This window comes from Eublepharis macularius, chromosome 5 (genome assembly GCF_028583425.1).
Source record: "Eublepharis macularius isolate TG4126 chromosome 5, MPM_Emac_v1.0, whole genome shotgun sequence".
Taxonomy (NCBI): Eukaryota; Metazoa; Chordata; class Lepidosauria; order Squamata; family Eublepharidae; genus Eublepharis; species Eublepharis macularius.
In genome coordinates, this window is record NC_072794.1 from 164,317,080 (window position 1) to 164,331,142 (window position 14,063).

Consider the following 14,063-nt stretch of genomic DNA (forward strand, 5'->3'; position numbering starts at 1 on the left):
AAATTGTTTATCCATTATGGAAAAAAGGGACTCATAGTTAGGGTACAGAGCATTAAAAATAGTTAAAGAAGTATTGCTTAGAATAGAGGGAGAATATATATTTGTTAGATAGAGGAATATATAAAGAGTAAGGGAAAAGGGATAAAGGGTTGGAAAACTGTTGGAAGTCAACAAAAAGGGGGGGGAAAGGGAGGGGGTTAGAAAGTGGGAAATGGGAAAATTGATTGTAATGTATAAACATTTGATTCTAACCCAATAAAAAATTTTTCAAAAAAAAAAAAGAATATACAACAGCACAACTTAGTTGTATAATAGCTTTCATTCCCTCTCCTTAGTTACTTATATCTAAACTTTAGTAACAACTATTTTTAATTAATCGTTTCTCCTGTGTTTTAACTTTTTATCTTTGTATTGAGTTACCTTATCTTAATTTTAGCCTAAATAATCAAGAAGTCTTTCCATTTCCCCCAAAATTCAACTGCTGGTCTATTATGCACATAAGTAGTTAATTTGGCCATGGATGCATATTCATAGATCTTACCTATCCACTCTGACACGTCAGGGCACGTATCTGTTTTCCATTTTGCTGCATATAGCGCTCTTGCTGCTGTCACCAGGGAACGAAAGAGGTCTCCCTATTTGGTAGAACATTTAATTGCATGTTCTTCGGATTTCGCTCAAACCTAAGCTTGAAAATCTTCTGCATCTCTTCATGTCTTAAGGGTGTCTTGAGGCAAGAGGAAGTCAATTGCACAGTAGCAGGGGACATACAAAGACCCTTGTTGAATTGGACCACCTAATCCATTACCCTGTTTCGACAGTGGGCCGTCAGAGGTCTCTGGCAAACAAACCTCAAAGCCGGAGCTGTGGATTGTTCTCCATCAAACATTCCACTCACTACAGCTCTATGGACACGTGAAGCTGCCATGCTGAGTCAGATCCCTGCACTATTGAGGTCCATTTCTTCTACTCTGACTGGAAGCAGCTCTCCAGCGTCTCAGGCAGGGCCCGATCTAGGTTTGCCAGTGCCTGGTGCAACTCTTGCTCCGGCCTCTGCGTGTGCACGCATTCCCGGCTGTGTGACATCATCACGCAGGGGCGGGGCATGCCACCCCCGTGGCAAGCTGGCCGCCCAAGAACCCAGTGCGCAGCAGAGCTGGTGGCGGTGGCGGCAGTGGTGGGTGCGCTGGGGCAGCCGGCTTGCCACGTGGGTGGCTGAGTGCAGGGCTAGGAGGCCCTCCGTGTTGTTTGCCTGCCACACTGCCCCGTGCCGCCCATGCGGCAAGCCGGCCGCCGCAGCACCCAGTGTGCCACGGAGCTGGGTGCGGGCGTGCACTAGGACGGCTGGCTTGCCATGCGGGTGGCTGAGCGCAGGGCTGGGAGGATCTGTGAGCATGGCAAGCCAGCCGCCCCATCGGCGGGGCAGGCAAGGGCCTCCCTACCCTGCGCTCAGGCTCCTGCCCGGCAAGCTGCGGCATGCTCCCGACAGCTGGCAGCTGCGCCCAGCACCCCCTCTTGGGCAGTGCTGGGGGCAGGCTACCCCCCTGCCCCCCCTTGATCTGGCCCTGGTCTCGGGCAGAGGTCTTTTGCATCACTTCCTACCAGATCCTTTGAGCTGAAGATGCCAGGAGTTGAAGTTGGAACCTTGCGCCTGCACAGCAGGTGGCCTCCCACTGAGCCACAGCCACGCCTCTTAAAACTGTAGACAACAACTTTCCACAGGCACTCAATTCCTGGCATGATGAACATCAATGGTAGGTGACCAGCTCCACACAGATACTGCAAAATCAGCTGAGCATTCTCCGCGGGATGTAAATAAGAGGAGATTATAGCCTAAAACATTCCCCTCCCACCCTTTGGGTTTCTTAACATGCAGTTGCAGAGATATGGAGAACTCACAAGCTTGTGCATTGTTTGGCAAACTTTCGGGTGGTTGAAGCATTCAGGTGAACTCAAAAGCTTGCACATTGTTTTGTCTTTTGTGTCCTTTGAGAAATCTTAATAACTGGCGTTACATGGCTTTTAAAAAAAATTATTAAAGTTTCAACATATATCATTTATCATATTATTGTTTCATATAATTGTCTCAACATATATCATATTATTGTTTCAGTGTTTATAACTGGGCAAAGAATATAGAGATCAAGTCATAACATCAGAACAAGGTAATCAAGTTTTTCATTAGCAACATAGTTAATTACAAATGCATAAAGATCAAACATTCAAATCTCTCAATAAAGTCATTAGATACTTCACAACTGAACAATACACGCAACAGAAAAAAGAAAATGGTAGGGTTATTATGCGCAGAGTGGTAAGCGGCAGTACTGCAGCCCAAGCTCTGCTCACAACCTGAGTTCGATCCTGGCAGAAGCTGGGTTCAAATAGCCGACTCAAGGTTGACTCAGCCTTCCATCCTTCCAAGGTCGGTACAATGAGTGTCGAGTTTCCTGGGGGTAAAGTGTAGATGACTGGGGAAGGCAATGGCAAACCACCCTGTAACAAAAAATCTGCCAAGAAAACGTCATGATGTGACGTCCTCCCATGGGTCAGTAATAACTCAGTGCTTGCACAGGGGACTACCTTTACCTTTTTAATAATGTAAGATTTATAGGTATAGTAATTTCAGATAAATCAGGTCCTGGGGTTGTATATCATTATTAGATATGTGTTCAAGAAATGGGAACCATTTCTCTATGAATTTAGTAGTTTTGGAGTAAATTTCTGTCTGATGTAAGCCATCTGAGATCTTTTCCATTATTAGGTGGTCCCAGACCTTTCTATACCAAATAGATATAGAGGGGACTGGTTGTGACTTCCATCTTTGAGCAATCACTGTTTTTGCAGCCCCTAAGAGACTAACTATTAAGTTGCGTCTAATTTTGGGAAGTGCATTATCTTGCCAGTAACTCAGAAAAAGAAGCTCAAGTAATAATGGGACATTTTCTTCTGTCACAACTATAATAACAACATAATAATAATAATATTCGATTTATATACAGCCCTTCAGGACAACTTAATGCCCACCCAGAGTGGTTTACAAAGTTTGTTATTATTATCCTTATGACAATACCCTGTGAGGTGGGTGGGGCTGAGAGAGCTCTGAGAGAGTTGTGACTGACCCAAGGTCACCCAGCTGGCTTCAAGTGGAGGAGTGGGGAATCAAACCCGGCTCTCCAGATTAGAGTCCCGCACTCTTAACCACTACACCAAACTGGCTCTCAGTGCCTGAAGGCAGGTCCCAGTATTTCATTCAAGAAAGACCTTCTTGCTGTGAGTGTTTGGAGCTGATATCTGCGCTTAGCAAACTTCCTCAGCAGAGGGGAGACCCACACCTGGATCTCGCAAGTACTAGTTCGATGCTCTAACTACTACACCTCACTCCACACTTCAGATAGAGGAAAGGAGTTGAGGCTGCAAGAGAGAACAGCAGTTGGTTAGGTCACTGAGAAGTTGGGGCTGAACAAAGATTTGGGCTTTGCCGTTAACACTGTGCCTCACCAGATCTCATCACAAGGAAACTCTATGTAGCATCAGTTGTGCAGAGAATAAGCTCTGGTTTATAACAGGGTAACCAGAGCTTTTTTTCAGCAGGAACACAGTGGAACAGAGTTCCGGCACTGCTTGAAAATGGTCACATGGTCGGTGGCCCCGCCCCCTGATCTCCAGACAGAGGGGAGTTTAGATTGCCCTCCGCGCCAAGTGGCACAGAGGGCAATCTAAACTTCCTTCTGTCTGGAGACCAGGGGGGCGGTGCCACCGACCATGTGACCATTTTCATGGAGGGTGATTTAAACTTTAAAAAATCCCCCCCCCCCGTTCCAGCTGACCCAGAGAGATGTCATTGTGCGGTCCTGAGTTCCACCTCTGAGTTCCACCATCTCTTTTCCCAGGGAAAAAAGCCCTGAGGGTAACCATGCGGCGATGTTGTCTAATACGTGCACACACCGCCTGTCCCACAGGATAAAATATCTGTCTAGGAGTCCATCAAGAGGAATGCATTTATTTATTTAAAATATTGATAGCCCACTTAACCATAAAAAGATTACTCTGTGTCATTATTTTTATACTGTTATGATCGCCAGTCATCCAATAAAATAATACTGCTGCGGCCACATAACAATAGCCACAAGGCACCTAGCAACAATAAATAATCGTAAATCACAATAAATACATGACAAGCAAAACATAAACTGAGAAACAAGGTGTAACCTCCCCCAACACTCACACGTTGAAACTTCCCAGAACTTGAGCCCAAATAAGCATTTCAACTGGTGGCCAGAGGAGTATCAGAGCAGAAGTAGTGGACAATTGGACTAGGAACAAAAATTCTAGGCATGGAAGGAGTCTAGCAAAGAAAATAATGACATAAATGACAAATAAAAACATACTGCAAAGGAAATAGTGGGTTGCAGACACATGAGCAGTCAGTGTGATGCGGTGGCAAAAAAGGCCAATTCAGTCCTGGGTTGTATCAAAGGGGCCATAGCGTCGAAATCGCAGGAGGTCATAGCCCCTCTCTATACTGCCTTGGTCAGGCCGCACCTGGAGTATTGTGTGCAGTTCTGGAGGCCTCACTTCAAAAAGGATGTGGACAAAATCGAGAGGGTGCAGAGAAGAGCGACGAGGATGATCAGGGGTCTGGAGACTGAGCCCTACGAGGAAAGGCTGAGGGTCTTGGGAATGTTTAGTTTGGAGAAGAGGAGGTTGAGGGGGGGACATGATAGCTCTCTTTAAGTATTTGAAAGGCTGTCATTTGGAGGAGGGCAGGGAGCTGTTCCAGTTGGCAGCAGAGGGTAGGACGCGAAGCAATGGGCTTAAATTACATGCAGAAAGGTACTGGCTGGATATTAGGAAAAACTTTTTCACGGTCAGAGTAGTTCAAAGGTGGAATCAGCTGCCGAGGGAGGTGGTGAGCTCCCTGTCACTGGCAGTTTTCAAGAAGAGGCTGGAGGACTATTTGTCAGGGATGCTTTAGGCTCATCCTGCACTGGGCAGGGGGTTAGACTAGATGGTCTGTATGGCCCCTTCCAACTCTATGATTCTATGATTCTATGAAGGCCAGAGAGAAACTGAGCTCAAAAACAGACCTCATACCAACATCTTTGATATATGGAAGGGGTGGAGGACTTCCCCAGTACCCTATCTACCAAGCACAAAATTTGCAAACCATGTTTCCATTTCTGTATTGCTCTCTCACCTTTCCAATGCTTATGGGGTCTTCTGCAACAATGTGAGGGAAAATGACAGATTTCATGCACCGGTTCTGCTAAATTTCACAGCATGTCTGGAATTACTAAGGAACGTCGTCGGAACACAAGGTAATTTGTCTCGTTCAATGGGTTCAAGCCTTGAGAGTGTCCAGTAATGAAGTAATTAAAAGTCATGCTCTGCTCATGGTGGATTTTTTTTTCTTCCATGGGTTTTGTTCATTGGTGAACAAATACTGAAACATTCCTTGGTTCCAAATCCACCAAAATCATCAATCGGAGCACCTAAACACAACCCCTTCTCTGAACGAATGAAGGGGAGACAAATAAAATACAGTGCTGCATGCAAAGACTATTTGCATGCCTAATAGACCCGGAAAAAACCATGAGCCATTGGTGCGGGATCCGTCGTGTTTCACGGACTGTGGGCCATGAACTTTTCATGGACCCTCCCTGGTTTGCGGACTGGTTCATCGGTCCGTGGTCCGGCAGCTGCCTTGCCCTCCTGGGCTGAGCAGGGGCCAGCCCTGCAGCCACTTTGGGCACTGTGGAGGGTAGCCAGGCCGTGGATCAGCTGGACTGCATTCTTGCCTCCCCCCCTCACATAGCTGACCCATCACCCAGGCCTCAAGCCGTGGCTAGCTGGGTGGCATGGGCACCTGCCTTGCAGAACAGGGTGGGGAGCTGGGGCAATGGCTCGGCCTGGTGGTGCGAGCTCGCCCAGCAGCCTCCATGGCGGTGCGGTGGGAGCCAGATTGCGGATCAGCTGTGCTGCGTGCTTGTGTCCCCCTTGCAGAGGGAGGGCAAGGAGCCGGGGACGCAGCATGGCTGGATTGCATGCTCGCCTCCCCCCGTCCCACAGATCCAACCTATCACCTGGGCCTCAAGGCCAGCTGGGCGGCGCAGGTGCCTGCCTCACAGAGTGAAGCAGGGAGCCATGGCTTTGGCTCGGCCAGGTGGTATGAGCTTGCCCAGCAGCCTCCATCGTGGCATGGTGGGAGCAAGGGCGGGGAGCCATGGCACAGCTAGGGGCTCAAGCTTACCCGTGCCCGGCAGCCTCCGTGGGCAGCGCAGCTTGTTTCAGCTGACAGGTGGGCTCCCCACCTGTCAGCTGAAGCAAGTTTAAAGCACCCATTTCCCCAGGATATCTGGATTCACGACCCAACAGACCAATGGACTGGCCAAAAGTCGTTGCGTCCATGAAAAACACACATCCCACAACCTGCTGGTTTGTGAACTCCAGTCCGTGTTAAATTCTGGTCTGTTTTTTTGGTCCATGCCCACCTCTAGTCTAAAACTTATCACTCAGCCAAGCTGTGAGGCTAACAGTGCAATCCTATGGAGAGTTACTCCAGTATAAGTCCATTGACTTCAGTTGGCTTAGACTGGAGTAGTTCACTATAGGATTGCACCTTAAGTCTTCCTTCATCCCACTCTGACCAATCCACAGTATGGCCTCAAACTGAATTTCCTGCGGATGTGAAAATAGATTTGTGATATTTGAACATGAATTATTTTGTATGGGGGGGGGGAATCCACACGTGGAAAACCAGCTATCGGTTTAACACTCAGTATTTTTCAACTTGTGGGCAATATCCAAAAACGTCTTAAGCTGGGGGCCTGAGCATCAAGTTGCTCAAATGAAAGAGCCACAACACAGTCAGACATTTTGTGAAACCGAGCGGAACCTTATTGGCCCGTTATGTCACCTGATTCCAGACCAGTTGAGAACAACACTGCCCCCTTCTGGCCATCTGCAAAACTGGAGCTGAAGCAAAGTGGAAGCAGGCTGATTGGCAGTGGCACGATGCCTACGGTCCGCTGCTGGTTCTTTCTGCTTTGAGGAATACCACACTAACCACTACATGCCACTGTCTATCTGACTAAGAAGCTCATTGAGTGACATTAGGCCAATCACACAGTCTCAGCCTAACCTGCCTCACAGGGTTGTTGAGAGAAAGAAACAGAGGACAGGAGAATGGTGTAATCTTGATGGGGTTCGAAAGGCAGGATATAAATGGAGTAAGTAAATAAATAAAAATGACTGAGGCAGCAAGGAGTAGTGGTTAGTGTTGGAGTAGACTCTGGGAGACCCAGGTTTTAATTCCCCCTCTGCCATGAAAACTTGCTGGGTGACCTTGGGCCAATCACACTCTCTCAGCCTCACCTACCTTACAAGATTGTTGTGACGATATAAAGGAGGAGGTGAGAATAATATTGTAGACTGCTTTGGGTACCAGCTGAGGAGAAAAGTGAAATATAAATGCCTAAATTTTTTTTTTAAATTGATCACCCCAGCTTTGTCCTGCTTCTGCAGTGATTTCCACATTGGGAGGGGACTTACACTGTGTCCCAGAGCTGGCCTCAGTACGGCATTGTGAGCCCCTTCACCAGCTGCCTGTCGTGAAGAAGAGCCTGAAAGCACATTTAAGAGAATGATCATTAATCAGCCCATAAAGCAAGCACCTCGTGACGATACGAGGCATTGAGGGATCTGTGGCTGGATTCCCAGATGTGTCATTTAGCTGCAAAAAGCAGCTGATACGGATTGGCGATGGGAAAAGGAGACATTAATTCTTTCTCAGAGTGCCATTTCCCTATTCAGAAATGCTGCTTTGCTTCCCTATTGTGCCTGGCTGTCAACCTTCCCCAAGCTAAAGGCAGCCACCCTGCGCATGGGCAAAATCAACAGCTGCCTGTACACAGCCTGCCTGAGGAGAGAGCCCCCACGCTCCTGACTTTCCACAAACGATGCAAAACTAAATTATTCAAAAGGGGTTTTTCTCTCCGATAGGAGGGCTGTATTTTAGGGAGCTGGTCTCAAAGAGATGTTTCACTAACAAGTTAGGGACCATAGACTTCACCACGATTTTATCTTACATCCTGTCTGCTGATTTAAGCATGTGCTCCTATGTACTACCTGTTGCTTTAAGTATGACCCTACTGAGTGGCTCTGTGTTGTCTAATGTCAGTCCTAGAATTGCTTAAGCTCTATTTCAGCATTTCATCAACTTTGTATTGGATTTTTGCTCATGTTATGTCTCTGTAAATTTGCATTTATTTACCCTACGCCATTGTTTATTGAAATCTCCTTGATATTGACTGCACTAATCTTGTATTATGTGATCCATCTTGAGACTCAGTGAGAAAGGTGGAATATAAATGATATAAATAACCAAATAAATAGCCAAATAAATAAATTTTCAATTAGGGAAACGGAGTCGGGGAAAGAGTTAAAACCGACTGCCCCCGGCATTGGCTCACTGATCCATATCACCACCCCTGCTGCTTTGGGCTACTAAGGCAGCAATCCTATGGAGGCTTTCCTGGGAGTAAGCCCCATTCAATAACATGGGATTTACTTCTGAGTAGACCTGCTTAGGATTGCACCCTAAATTTTACATGGGCCAAGTTTGCTGAATGGCCAGGAAAAAGAAATCCTGTCCCTTTAACAGACATTCAGAAAGTGGAAATTGGCAGTCGAAGCTTTTCCTGGCATGAAGTTAAATAGCTCACCAGTTACCGTGCTCAGTTCAAAGTATTGGTTGTTACATACAAAGCCCTTCATGGTCTTGGCTCAGCATACCTACGGGACTGCCTCGCTCCCCATATCCCTCCATGGCAGCTTCACTCATCTGAACAGGGTCTCTTGCAGGTGCCACCCTGTACATGGGCGAAATCAACAGCAGCCCATACATGGGCTTTCTCTGTGGTGGCCCCTACCCTATGGAACAGCCTGCCTGAGGAGGTCAGGAGAGCCCCCACCCTCCTGGCTTTCCACAAACAATGCAAAACTGAATTATTCAAAAAGGCCTTTTTTTCTCAGCTAAGAGGGTAGTATTATAGGAAAGGGATCCCAGATGTTTCGCTAATGAGTTAGAAACAATAGATTTCACCATTATGTTGCCTTACATATTATCTGTTGCTTTAAATATGTACTCCTATATCCTACCTGTGCTTTCTGTTGTTCAATGTAAGTCCTAGAATTGATTACATTCTGTTTCAGTAATTCCTCAACCCCATACTGCTATATTCATTTACACCATGACATGCCTGCCCTTGTCTTTGCCACTAATTGTACTAATCTCACACTATGTAATCCGCCTTGAGTCTCAGTGAGAAAGGTGGAATATATATAAATAAATAAATACATACATACATACATACATACATACATACATTAATTAATTAATTAAATTGCTTGATTTTAGTCCAGTGGCTCCTTAGAGGCCACCTCTAAGGTACCAATGGACTAAAATCCTGCTGTTCTACTGCAGACCAACATGGCTACCAAGATAACTGTTTGTGGATCTAGCCAATATTGAAGGAAAAGCTAAAGGGACCAGTTTAAAAGCTGGCAAGCCTAACTCGGCAACCTGATTACAGGATTCCGTTGTTCACATACAATTTGGCTCTTGCTTCTTCCCGTAGAGACAAATTCTCATCCTGAAAGAAGCTGGCTACGTTCTGCAGATTTATAGGTGAAGGCCATCAAGCCCTTGCATGACCTGACAAAGTACTGAATCAAATGGGATAGCAACATGCAATGCTTCTTTTTGGCCAGGTTCGAGGGTGGCGCCCAAGGGCAGAAGTTAATAGATCTGTGTCTCCCTCTTGTGAAATCTGCTGGATAATGCGGAGTACAGAGCTTCATTTTTTTAACAGCCCCACCTCGGCCCTGTGCATTAGAGATAAGCTACAAGAGCCGAATTACACAAGGATGCACACGGGAAAGGAATCACAATGTTAGCTGGGAGGTAAAAAGGTAAAGGTAGTCCCCTGTACAAGCACTGAGCCATTACTGTCCCATGGGGGGATGTCGCATCACAATGTTTTCTTGGCAGACTTTTTGTTATGGACTGGTTTGCCATTGCCTTCCCAGTCATCTACACTTTACCCCCAGGAAACTGGGTACTCATTTTACCAACCTCAAAAGGATGGAAGGCTGAGTCAACCTTGAGCCGGCTACCTGAACCCGGCTTCCACTAGGATTGAACTCAGGTCATGAGCAGAGCTCGGACTGCAGTACTGCAGCTTGCCACTCTGCACCATGGGGCTCTTAACTGTTAGCTGGGAAGCTGAGTTTTAAAAGAAATTGGAAGGCTTTGTCAATTTCCCCTCTCTACAGAGTCAGGGAAGAACCCTGCTCAGAGGGTTTGTTAATGTCCTCTTTGCCTCCCAAAGGCTCTGTCAGTTTCACCTCCCCTTCTAGGAGGGGAAGAGGAAATAAACAAACGCTCTGAGGAGCATCTTTGCTGGTTCTGTCAAGAGGGGAAATTGACAAAGTCTTCCGATCTCTTTTAAAACTCAGCTTCCCAGCAAACATTGCGACTCCCTTCACGTGGCCATCCTGCTGTAATTCATCTCTTGTAGTTTTACTCTTAGATTGCCTGATCCTATGTATTTCTGTTCTTTGCTTACCCAGCAGCTCATAGGATTGGCTATAAAATTCAGTTATGTTCATGACTGATGAAATGGTCTTCCCTTTTATAAAATTGATAGCATTGCATAGAAGCTGAGCACAGCATCTCCGCAGTAAATACTTTTGCATTTCCTGAATAAATATCATTTTTTTTCCTGAGATAAGCAATAAAAAAAATGAGAAGGGCGGTGATATCTTTTTATTTGACTATTAAAACATCCGACAAAAATGAGCGTGCTTGCTGGAATCTTACACCCGGCGGGCCGTGAAAAATGGAAATACAGGAAAGAGATAGATCACTGTGAAGGGGTGACTGTATATTAAAGCAGAGGCGTATAAAAAGGGTTGGAAAAGCAAAAATCAAGATGACTTTCTTAGGGATAAAACAAAGAATGAAGCAAAAGGAGAAATGTAAAGCAGATGTGAAACACGCAACGAGAGATATACTACACTTGCTTTTTGTGAAGATGACAGATTTCTCTTGCTGCTTGGCACATAATATGGGTGAAAGGCTGAGAAATTTAGGAAATAGGTAACACCAATAGAATCATCTCCTGATTCCTGCAATATCTGGTTGCGTATGTGAACAATCTATTCATAGATAAAGCACCATAAATAGAACAACTGGTGAATGCACTTCTTTGCATCTGACACACATGATCAGCTGTTTTTTTAATGACTTTTTCTTTCTTTCTTTCTTTCTTTCTTTCTTTCTTTCTTTCTTTCTTTCTTTCTTTCTTTCTTTCTTTCTTTCTTTCTTTCTTTCTTTCTTTCTTTCTTTCCTCCCTTGTACTAGTTCTAGTTCTATTAATAGCAATCCTTTGCATGTCTGTAGAGATTTTAGAGCATTCAAAACACTTAGAGGTGGCTCAAAAGCACCACCAACAGAGTGAAACGGGGGTCTGATACAGGAAGCAGGAATTGATTAAAATTGCCCTCTCCTTTTCTTCCAACGGAAATGTTATTCCTCTGGTGCTATGGCATCTTTAATATCTTGTAAGTTTTATAATAACTCTTGTCAAGTGGGCTAATTTTCCTGTACTATGGAAGACAGCTTTGTCTGGAAGACAGGGGTTTGCCGAAGGATATGCGCATAGGTTATATGTGAATCAGGGCCCTCCAAGATCTGAGCTATCGAGACATCTTACATGGGCATGCTCAAGTGTTGGGAGAGGTAATGGCTGTTTTCACACGTCTTACCAGCTCCTGCACTTTGCACAAAACTCCCGCAAGGACAGTGTCTTCCTGGCACAATTTCACACAAGAACCGGGAAATCACACTAGGAAGAGGCTATCCTTGCGGGAACTTTGTGTGACGTACCAGAGCCGGTAAGACATGTGAAAACAGCCAATGTTAGCTGGGAATGGTAGTTTAAAAAGACAGAGCTGGTGGCAGGGCAAAGGCTTTACTATACACTGGAAATGTCAGAAGGGAAACTTCAGCCCATTAGAACCTCCCCAGGTCCAAGCTCGGCTCTGGAAGGCAGCTCCAGACCATTTTCATTCCTCGCTGCCCTCTGGTTGCGATCTTATACCATTTTAGACTGGAGAGGTGAAACTGACAGAGCCTTCAGGGAGGTGAAGATGAAATTAACAAAACTTCGGAGGAGTGATCTCTGCGGGCTCTGTCTTTTTAAACTGCCCTCCTGTACAAAGGTGAAATTGACAGAGCTTTTGGCTCTGTCTTTTTAAACTACGCTTCCCGGCTAACATTGCGTCTCCCTACACTTGAGTGTCCCCATGTAAGACGTCTCCTTTAGAGAGACTCTGATCGCTCTCTGATCATTCTTTTTCTCCCTCTTCAGACTTAGCTCTGATAAACACTCCCCAATGTCTGAGGGTTTTCTGTGAGGGTTTCAGTAGTGAGTGAAATGCATTCTGCACCTGCTCAGAGGCGCTTTTATCCATTCTTGGTCCCATGACCGAGCTCTGGCACTGCTTTAAATCCTTTTGAATTTCTGAACAAATATTTTTTCTATAGATGCTTAAAAAAGCAGAAGAAGGAATTGCACTGAACCCTACTAAGTCATGCCAAAATTAAGCCTTGTTAGGAAGCACTGAATTTGGAGAAGGGCAGTAGCTCAGTGGTAGAGCATCTACTTGGCATGCAGGTGGTCCCAGGTTCAATCCCCAGTGGGGGGATCAGATGTTAGGTAAGGTGAAAAACCTCAACCTGAGACCCTTGAGAGCTGCTCCTGGTCAAAGCAGACAATACTAACTCCGACTCAGAGCTAAGCTACAAGAGAGGAATTACACGAGGAGGAGCACGTGAAGGGAGTCACAACGTTAGCCAGGAAGGTAAGTTCTAAAAGAGATGGGAAGGCTTTGTCAATTTCCCCACTCTACAGAGACAGGTAGATGGCTGCTCAGAAGGTTTGTTTATTTCCTCTTAGAAGGGGAGGTGAAACTGAGGGCCAAACTACAAGTGACAAATGACACAGGTTGGACACTTGTCAGCTTCCCTCAAGTTTTGATGGGAAATGTAGGCAGCTTGGCGGAATGTTGGACAAGTGACAGTTGAAAAGCCCATTGGACAGCAGTCGGAGAGCCAAGCTGTAAGACCAGGATGCCTACATTTCCCATCAAAACTTGAAGGAAGCTGACAAGTATCCAACCTGTGCCAGGCGTCACTTGTAGCTTGGCTTTGACAGAGCCTTTGGGAGGCAAAGAGGAAAGTAACAAACCCTCTGAGCAGCAATCTCCCTGGCTCTGTAGAGTGGGGAAATTGACAAAGCCGTCCGATCTCTTTTAAAACTCAGCTTCCTGGTTAACATTGTGACTCCCTTCAAGTGCTCCTCCTTGTGTAATTCGTCACTTGTAGCTTGGCTCTCAGAGTCTCTCTACATGAGACACCTGGGCACATGTTCATCAAATGTTGGAAGACACAATGTTAGCTGGAAAATGTAGTTTCTCCATCCACAGCCTTTGCCCTGCAGAGGCTCAGTTAATTCAAAGTTTTAAGCTGCCAGGGCAGCAGAATAAAAGCTCCGGAAGGGAAGACAGTCTGGCACAGAGGGCTCTGAGAGAACCTGTCCCCTCTGGAGCAATTTCTTCTGGCTCTTTCTTTCAAAACTACACTTCCTGGCTAACATTGCACCTCCCAACATGTGAAGAATACATGTCAGATGTCTTATGTAGAGAGACTCTCAGTATAAGCCAGGTTGGTGTAGTGGTTAAGAGCATGGGACTGTAATCTGGAGAACCGGGTTTGATTCCCCACTCCTCCACTTGAAGCCAGCAGGGTGACCTTGAGTCAGTCACAGCTCTCTTAGAGCTCTCTCACCTCCCAGGGTGATTGTTGTGGGGATAATAATGACATACTTTGTAAACAACTCCGAGTGGGCTTTAAGTTGTCCTGAAGGGGGTGGTATATAAATCAAATGTTGTTGTTGTTCTTGTTGTTGTTATAAGCAGCTTTGTATGTTCAATCG